Source organism: Lipotes vexillifer, unplaced genomic scaffold (assembly GCF_000442215.2).
Source record: "Lipotes vexillifer unplaced genomic scaffold, Lipotes_vexillifer_v1.1 scaffold230, whole genome shotgun sequence".
NCBI classification, from domain to species: domain Eukaryota; kingdom Metazoa; phylum Chordata; class Mammalia; order Artiodactyla; family Lipotidae; genus Lipotes; species Lipotes vexillifer.
In genome coordinates this window covers 1,676,579-1,685,850 of record NW_006775143.1, presented here as the reverse complement: position 1 = coordinate 1,685,850, position 9,272 = coordinate 1,676,579, and positions in this window count along the sequence as shown.

Below are 9,272 nucleotides of genomic sequence, written 5' to 3'. Positions count from 1 at the left end.
AGTAGATTTGTACAAACTCTCTTTCCTGCTGAGGCTGAGAGTAGAAGCATTTGGGGTTCAGGCCATAGGAAGAGGACGTTCTGGTGTCCAGCACCCAGGGCCAGTGGGATGTGCTGCCATCTTCGGTCAGGGGCTGGCAGGGCGGGGTTTGCTGGCACATTCCCACACTGTGGTTTGGGTGCTGTGTGGTGGACAAGGCTGGCTCTCTGCAGGCCACCATTAACTAATTCCTTTCCTCAATTGTTTTTCTGCTGAAAGAGTTGTTTTCAGCTGAGAACCCTGAATGAAACTGTGCCCCTACAGCCCCCGAACTTCCCCTTCACTCCATGTTATAAGTTGTTCTATCTGGCTATCTGTCCTCCTATTTGTCCCATCCATTTCCTCAGGGTTGGGCCAGTAGATCTTCTTCAGAATGATATCCCAGTTCTTACTGTGACACCTGGTGAAATAAATATTTACTGATTAAATAAGCATACAAATAAGCATACAAATGAAAAAGATTTTTTTCCAAGTGCCTTGTACCATTCTCTGACTTCGGAAGACCCCTGTCAGCTATGCTTTCACCCAGGATGCCTTATTCCCAGAGCACATGTCTGTGGACACCAGGGTATCCTGAGAGAGTGGGTTAGAATCCAAATGGGAGTGGACAGTTGCCCGGAATAGCCAGAAATAAAACAGAGGTGCTTGAACCTAAAGAAATAGACAAGTTCATTACCAGGCAAACTCAGTATCAGGGGCTTCTGTTGCATTCAAGAGGGGAGTGCAAGTTCATAGGGAAACCAGCGCTGGGAGCAGAGGGCAGAAACAGGCCTCAGGAGTGCAGTGTCGGGTGGGAGGGAGAGTGAGAGGACTCACCTGGTGATGAGTGGGGGTGGGCAGAGGGAAAGGAGCTGTACAATGACCTTGAGGTGGAATGTCTGGGCACATGCCAGGAAAGGGAAGAAAGCTAGCGATGCTGGGGATGGGTTCAGCGGTATTGCCATGGAGAATCCATGTTGCCTGGGAAAGTCTCTTTGGCTTTTGCCTGGAAAGCCACAACTCAATCTTTACAACAACTTGAGCCTAAGATCCCTGCCAGAGGATTTTTTTGGGACCTTGGGCTTGGTTTGGATCATTTATCAGGAACTCAGAGACCCCTGCAGTTTCTATTCAAACATGTATGGCACTAGAGTATAGTTATCTGTTTATATGCTTACTTAATAATAGTAATGACAATAATAGTTACTAATTGCTAAATGCCAGGCACTTTATGTACATTATTCATCTAATCCTTCCAACAGCTCTATAACTTAGGTACTGTTATTATCCTTAATTTTCATATGGTAAAAGTAAGGTCCAGGGAGGTAAACTGACTAGCCTAAGGTTGCACAGCCAGTAAGTGGCAGAGAGAAGATGTGACCTCAAGGTGTGAATTTCAGAGCCTCTGCCTTTAAACACTAGGTTACAGTGACTTGAGTCTACATCTCAGCTGAGTAAACAAGCATTAGTTTCCTTACCCCTTTTGCAGTTCAAGAAGCCATATGAGGATCTAGGAGCAAGGAGAGGAAAGAAACTTGTCTGGAGGACACAGACACAGGCGGAGCTGGAACTAGATCCCAGATCTTGCAGCTAATCTCAGACGATAATCTTGCTTTGGGAGAACAATTTAGGAAGATAAGTTTGGCCCAAGTGGATGTGGGAGGAGGAAGAGGATACCAGTGACTGACTCTCTAGATGGGCCAAATATTAGTGCTCAGAGAAAATGATTTTTGCACAGAGACTTTGCAAAGGCTGGTAGTTAATGTCTTGTGAGTCTGGACGAGCTGCTGCCATCCAAAAACCAGCAAAGCCTGTACAGTCTTGCTGCTCCACTTAGCTGACATATCCAGACATTAGATGCTTCGAGGGGAAAATGCTTCTGATCTACATTGGCTCCAGTCCCAAAAGGGTGATATTTATGGGCAGGCCCATGGGGGAAGGGTTGAGACTGGCTCCAGGCCCTATTTCAGCTCTCTCTACATGGGGCCCAATCCCCTTTTCTTACTTCCCAGCCGAGAGGTAAAAGGACACAAGAAGTATGGAATCTTGAACCTGGTCGTGTCTTCTGGGATCCCCTTAGATGAGGCCCTGGCCGGTCCTCACAATTATCTGGGGCATTGTGAAAAAACACACATTGCGAGTCTCATTTAAGACCCTAGAGGCCTGGGTTTTGCACTTTTCAAGAGCACCTTGAGAAATGCTGATGATCAGGCAGCTGGAGGCACCTTTGATCTAATTCAACAGAACTGACAGTCACATTTTAGAGATGGGGCAGCGGAAGCACAGGTGGGGAGGAGGAGGGAGCAGAAGACAGAAGTTAAAGCCTGAACTCTGCCATGTGCTTGCTTTGTGGCTAGGGAGAGTGGCTGGGCCTTCCCAAGTTCCAGTTTTTCATATTTAAAAAACAGACACAATAAGAGACCCAATAGCACTGTTGTAAGGTGTAAGTGTAAAGTTCTTAGCTCAGTGCCTGGCAAAGTAAATGTTTGCTCTTATTAATGAGCGGGGAAGCAGCCAAATAATTATAACCTAGTAGGATAAATAATTTTGATTATTTTCATTGTTGTGGCTGTTTCTTTCCTTTTATAATTTTTTTGCGAGATTCAAGACTGTTCACCATTCTTTCTTTTGTGCCCTGCTAGAGGACATCATTTCCTGGACCATAAGTTGATCCCCGGGTACATGTCTATACAGAAGAACTCCCTTGCTGTGACAACGGATCTCATTTTGTTCTCTGAGTTTTCCTCCCCCATCAGGTCAGCCTGCAGACACCTAAGCAGACCCCATGGCCTGACCTGCCACCAAAGTCCCTCTGGTGTGGAGCATCTGAGAGCATAGGCCCATCCCACAGTCCAGGGACACAGCAGCAAAGGCGTGGCTAATTCCCAGTTACACTGGCCCAAGGCCTGGCCCCAGGGCATCTCCAGCTCAAACTCCCCCTGGGTCCTGCTCTGGAAAGAGACCAAATGCAGAGAGTCAGCCAGTGTGAGTGTGTGGCCCTGGATGTATTTGCATATCTGCATACCAATGCAACTATAATGCTAGATGAGAATATAAATATTTTGGGTGCTGAAGGAGAGGAGAGGGGTTCACAGTGTCCAGCATGCAGGAACCAGGATGCCAAGTGGGGACAGAATTTCTACAAGCTGCTATGAGATGCTACAGGTCATGTAAGGTGGGATTATGCCTGGGGGCTGCTGGCACAGATTTTAAGTGTTAAGGCAGTTTAGGGAAACGGGGAGCCTTTGCGAGTCACAGTCATCTGGAAAGGTTCTCCAGGTGTGAGGCATTAGGACATCCTTCAGGAATGTCTCCTCTTACCAGGAAGAAACAATAATTATGATAAAAATGATCACTACAATTTATTAAGCATTCACTCAATTCCAGGACGTGTACTAAGTGCTTTACGTGCAACATCTGGTATGTTTCTCACAAAACACGGGGTTGGTGCTACGACTATTATTCCCACTTTATAGACTACAGGTGATTTGCAAGGTGAATGGCAAGACGAAATGTGAACTCAGACCATCTGATTCCACAGCTGGCACTATGAAGGGCAACCACTCCCAGCATCTCTGAGTGTGGTTACGACCCAACTGACATGACTAATGCCACTGCCGCCACCACCAGAATCACTGCAAGCCCTAAAGGTGCTTTCGATAGGCTACCCTTTATGTAGACATTTCACACTTCTCCAAAATGCCTTTTCATGCCTCCTCCCCATTGCTTCTCAACACCATCCCACAAGGAGGTTGTGATGGGATTATTCCCATTTTGCAGATTGAGACAACGAAGCTCGGAATTTGTTTCTTGCCGTAAGAATACATTTAGTGACAGAGATCATACCAGGACACTTGGCTCCAAATGTAGCCCTTTTCCTTCAGCGTGATGTGGAAGCGTCCCCGGAGTGAAGTGTAATTACACCTTTAGCAAGAGGGTACACTGAAGCACAGAGCGGACCACCTGTTTGCCTGGGTTCCCTCCTTACTCCCCTCTCTGTTTTGGCCGCCCTACTCTGTATGCCTGCTGGAAGGTTCCCTGGTGTCATTTTAGACAGGAGAGCAGCCCTTGGGTAGACCCGCATATCTCAGTGTTCTGTTTCCATAAATGCGTCAGCACCCTTACCAGGCAAAGGCAGATACCCCTGGGGGAGAAACTCTAGAAACAGAAGCCAGAGCATGTACCCCAGCACCAGATGGGAAGGAAGGGGCTGAGGTTGCTGCAGTGTCAGAAGGAGAGTGAGATCTTTATCCCGCCTTTGGGGAAAGAGCTTTCCTTAGAGACCTGTCAGGCAACCAGAACATCAGCCTCCAGCAGCAACTCACCCAGAATTAAATCCTGATGCCCTCTGTTGGTGTTTTCCAGTAATGGTAAAATTTTGGAGATCTAGAGAGGAAGCAAGAATTTGTGGGTCACAGACATAAACCCCATACTCACACATACACGCAAACTCACAGGCACCATGATTTTACTCTCAGAGTCTTCAGGACAGAATCATAGACCACCAGACTTGTAGAAATGTTTTAAACATCTGAGTCTTGCCACTTATTTTTTGCAAATGAAGAAACAGAGGCTGTCAGAGAGAAAGCCATTTTTCCAGGGCAAAATACGTGCCACATTCTTTACACATACCGTCACATCTAATCCTTACTGTAGCCTCACATAGTAGGTATTATTCTCTCCCATTTAGAAGAGGGAAGGAGATAAAGGGAAGTCATGGAATGTTTCCAAAGTTAGTAAAGCTATATACTACTTGGCAGGTGTAGGATGCTAATCCAGGCAGATTTGGCTCCAGAATCCATCCACGATGACTTTCTAGTTAGATAGAGCTTTAACTTGAACTTGGATCACCTAACCTTTAATTTTGTGACCTTTACACAAATGTGTGCAAAATATACATATTCAGTCGCTCCCCGTCCACACAGAGACACGATGAGCTAATTTTAGGCTCATGCCCTGTATATCACTATGGAACATAATGTTTGTTCCAATAAATGACATCTTATTTTCCACCCGTGTTTAGAACCAATTGAGAGGTAGGCACAGGAATCAAAAGAGAAAAATCAGTCTATCACCACTGTTACTGTCGAAGCTCTTAGATGATGTGGCTTTGGGTCTGTTGCCCAGGTGGGCCTACCAACACTTTATCTCTGAATAAGTTAAGCTTACCTGCCCAGTCACTGGTACAGTGGGCAATCACAGTCCTCCACGCAGAGAGAAAACAGCTCAACTAAGCTTAGCACATGACAAAGGGCAGCTGAGCATGCACCCTCCCTACAGGCAGGCAGACCTGAAAAAAACAATACAAACAAACAAAGATGCAACTTGAGGAGCTTTACATACTCATTTTTTGGGTAGAACTCACCAATCAGATAAGCCACTTCCCTGGGGGTATAGAAAGACCAAGAATAATATGTTAATGGAAGTTCCTTTACATGGAAACAAGAGAAGCTGAATATAAGCCATTCCACTTAATGCTATTATTTCAGGGGTCCACTAAGAGTGTATAAAATTCTTTGCATTATCTGCAAAGTTTGCAAGTAAGTTAAAGCTTACTGATCTAGAGTACACAGAACGATTAGACTCCTTAAGAGAACAATTTTCAAGCACTGTGTTATAACTAGCATGTTATATGCTAGTTACCAAGGAATATTTTTCTATTTCCATCAACATGTCCCCATAGGGACTTGAATTAAATTCTAAAACATGCACTTCTGGAGTTTAGACTGGCCTTCCCTTAATTAGTACGAATGACAGATCTGGCTCTATGTAGATGAGTTACATAGTTGACTCATTGTTAGCTGCATCCTAGCAGGGAGGACAGTTTTCAATATAAGCCCAACTTTCACCTGCTTGAAATTCTCTGAAAAGCCTCCTTTTGAGTGGTAACTTGTCAGACCCATTTCTTGTCCTAAGGTGGAGGAAAATCAATCCCACTATTTGAGAGTTGGACTCAATCTGAAGCAATAGGCTTGTCAAAATTAATTATTTCACACTCCACTCACCAAGCCTTGAAAGTGTCAATTTCACCTGAGGGGTAATGGGACCAGGGAAGAAAAATCTGACCGAGTGTGGGAAAACAATAAGTTATGGTTAACAACAAAAGCAACCTTTGAAAGTTAGAAAAAAAGTTTCCGCAATGAGGAACTAGAAGAGGGTTAGAAGAGAGAGATTTGCAGATTCATTTTCTCCTAATGTTTTTCATAAAAAATTAGAATTCTGGAAAACACATGCGGAAAGTGTCCTTAGAAATTATCAAATCAAACTTACTTAGTTTATGGATACAGCGACTAAGGTATCACTGACATTTAATAATAATAGTAACAACAATAACAACCACCGTTATTTATTCAGCATTGAATATTTGTCAGTCAGTTTTCCAAGGTCCCCAGCCAGTCAGTGGGAGAAAATAGGCCAGAGGCTAGGTTTTCCAACTGCTGCTATTTTTATACTAAATTCTAAAGTAAGTGAGGACCACGTAGAAAAGCCTGATAATTTTATATTTTATCCCCTTCAAATTCAAAGAATAGCAAAGTTTCCATGACATCTATTTAACTCTGGCACAGACCATAGCACTGAAATCTCCTCCCACAGAATCAGGACTGACAGATGTTTTTAAAAATGATAAACAGAGAAAATAGAAAGGTCATTAACATGGCACAATGTCTTTGTTCCTGTAAAAGGCTATGAAGTGAATGAAAATATATCCAAACCTTGTTATTTCCAGCAGTTGGGGTGATGGAGGAATGGGGGTTAAGATTCTTAAACTACAAGATTTAAGGTCATGGAAAATGATGATTTGTTCCAAGTTGCTAGATGCAGGGAACAAGAAAGCAAGAGTTAAAGAGAGTTTTTCTACACAAAATAAAGGAATTAATGTATGTGTCTCCATTGCAATCTGCAATTTCCCCAAGTTCATGAGTATAGGAAAGTAGAACAATCTAGTAGGTAAGAGATCTGATTTAGACAGATATGGCTTTGCCTCTCACCTCTGCTACCTACTCACTGTGTGACTTTGGTAAGTAACTCAACCTCTTCTTTCTAAAAATTGTAGTAACATATATATAAGATAAAATTTGCCATTTTAACCATTTTTAAAATGTACGATTCATTGGTATCAATCACATTCACAGTGTGGTGCAATCATCACCACTATTTATTTCCAAACATTATCACCCCAAACAGAAATTCTCTACCCATTAAATAATAACCCCTCATTCATTCTCCCCTCAGCCCCTGGTAACCTCTAATCTACATATTTTCTGTTTCTATGAGTTTGCCTTATTCCCTTTAAGTGATACAATACTTGTCTTTTTGTGTCTGGTTTATGCCACTTAGTACTATGTTTACAAGATTCATCTGTCTTGTACCATGTGTCGGCATGTGCTAAAGACTGAATAATATTCCATCGTATAATATTCCATTGTATGAATATGCCATATTTTGTTTATCCATTCATCTGCTGGTGGACATTTGGGTCATTTCCACCTTTTGACTATTGACAATGATACTTGTTGGTTTGAAACCTCAGGAGTTTCCCAGGTGAATTCTGAAACTCGCCCCCATACACAGAGGGCAGGGAGAGAGCAGAGAAAGAGGCAGACCCCTCCAGGTTGGTAGGTGGCAGGGCAAGGGAACTTACATACAAGGCCTGTCTTGAGCGGCTGCAAAACACGTAGATCTCTGCACCTGTCCACCAGACTCTTGGAAGTTTATATAGAGGTCTTAACAGGGTTCAGTCATGTATACCGTACAGATGGTCTCAACATCACGTTGCTCTCTCAAGGCTGCACCCTTGAAAGCAGCACGCACTGTGGGAACTGTGTGCAGAATGCACATTCCGAGGACAGGAGCGGGTAAGGATTGCCTGGGTCCAGCTCCTGGGTCAACTGGCAGTCATATCCTCTTGATTACCTCCTCCAACAATGCTGTGATGAACACTGGTGTACAAGTATCTGTTTGAGTCGTTGTTTTAATTCTTTTGGGTATATACTTGGAAAGTGGAACTGTTGGGTCATATGGTAATTCTAAGTTTAGCTCTTTTTTTTTGTGTGTGTGTGGCTGTGCTGCGCAGCTTGCAGGATCTTAGTTCCCTGACCAGGGATCGAACCCATGCCCCCTGCAGTGGAAGCATGGAGTCCTGACTACTGGACCGCTAGGGAATTCCCATAAGTTTAGCTCTTTGAGGAGCCACCACACTGTTTTCCACAGCAGCTGTACTGTCTTACATTCCCATTAGCAATGTAATACAAGGGTTCTAATTTCTCCAAGTCCTTGTCGCCACTTGCTATTTTCTGTTTTTTTAATTAAAAATTTTAAATTACAGTCATTCTAGTAGCTATGAAGTGGTGTCTCATTGTGGTTTTGATTTGCATTTCCTTAATGAAGTAACTCAATCTCTTGGAAATTCAGGATCACCATTTACAAAATGTTTAAAGTGATGCTTATCTTGTAGGTCTTCTGTGTAGAATAAATAAGGTGGTATTATTTGAAACATAGAAAAATCCAGTAGAGGGTAGATGATGACACTGATGCTGTTGGAGGTGATGATGCCTTTTTATATCCAGATTGTTCCCTCCTTTTGGAATATCCTCTTTTATCACATTTCCAGGTTTTCAAATTATAGTTATCCCTCAATATCTGCTGTGGATGCCTAAGTCCCTTATATAAAATGGCATAGTCTATGCATATAACCTATGCACATTCTCCCATGTACTTTAAATCATCTCTAGATTACTTATAATACCTAATATAATGTAAATACTATGTAAATATTTATAAACACAATGCATATGTTATGTGAACAGTTGTCAGTGCAGCAAATTCAAGCTTTGTTTTTTTGGAATTTTCTGGAATTTTTTTCCCCAAATATTTTTGATCTGTAGTTGATTGAACCTGTTCCATATGGGTGCCACATCCTTGGGTATGCCAAGGGTCCACTGTATACCCATCCTCCTGCCTGTTCACAGGAGTAAGTTAGAGAAGTGGCAAGGATCTAGGGAAATAGCCTCAGCTAACATTCATTCTTCCTTATCTTTACTCACCAGAAATAAGAACTTTTTTTTCATCCTTTTAACACCTTTCATTTTAAATATTAATTCAATAGGGACATTGTTGAGAAACCATCACCTCTGTTTTTCTTAGAACATTTTACTTTGTCTCCTAGTTGATACGTAAGATCTAGGTATTTTTACTTTATGTTTAATCAACTAAGGTAAGATATGAGCAAGGACCAGATGGATACCACTTGCAGC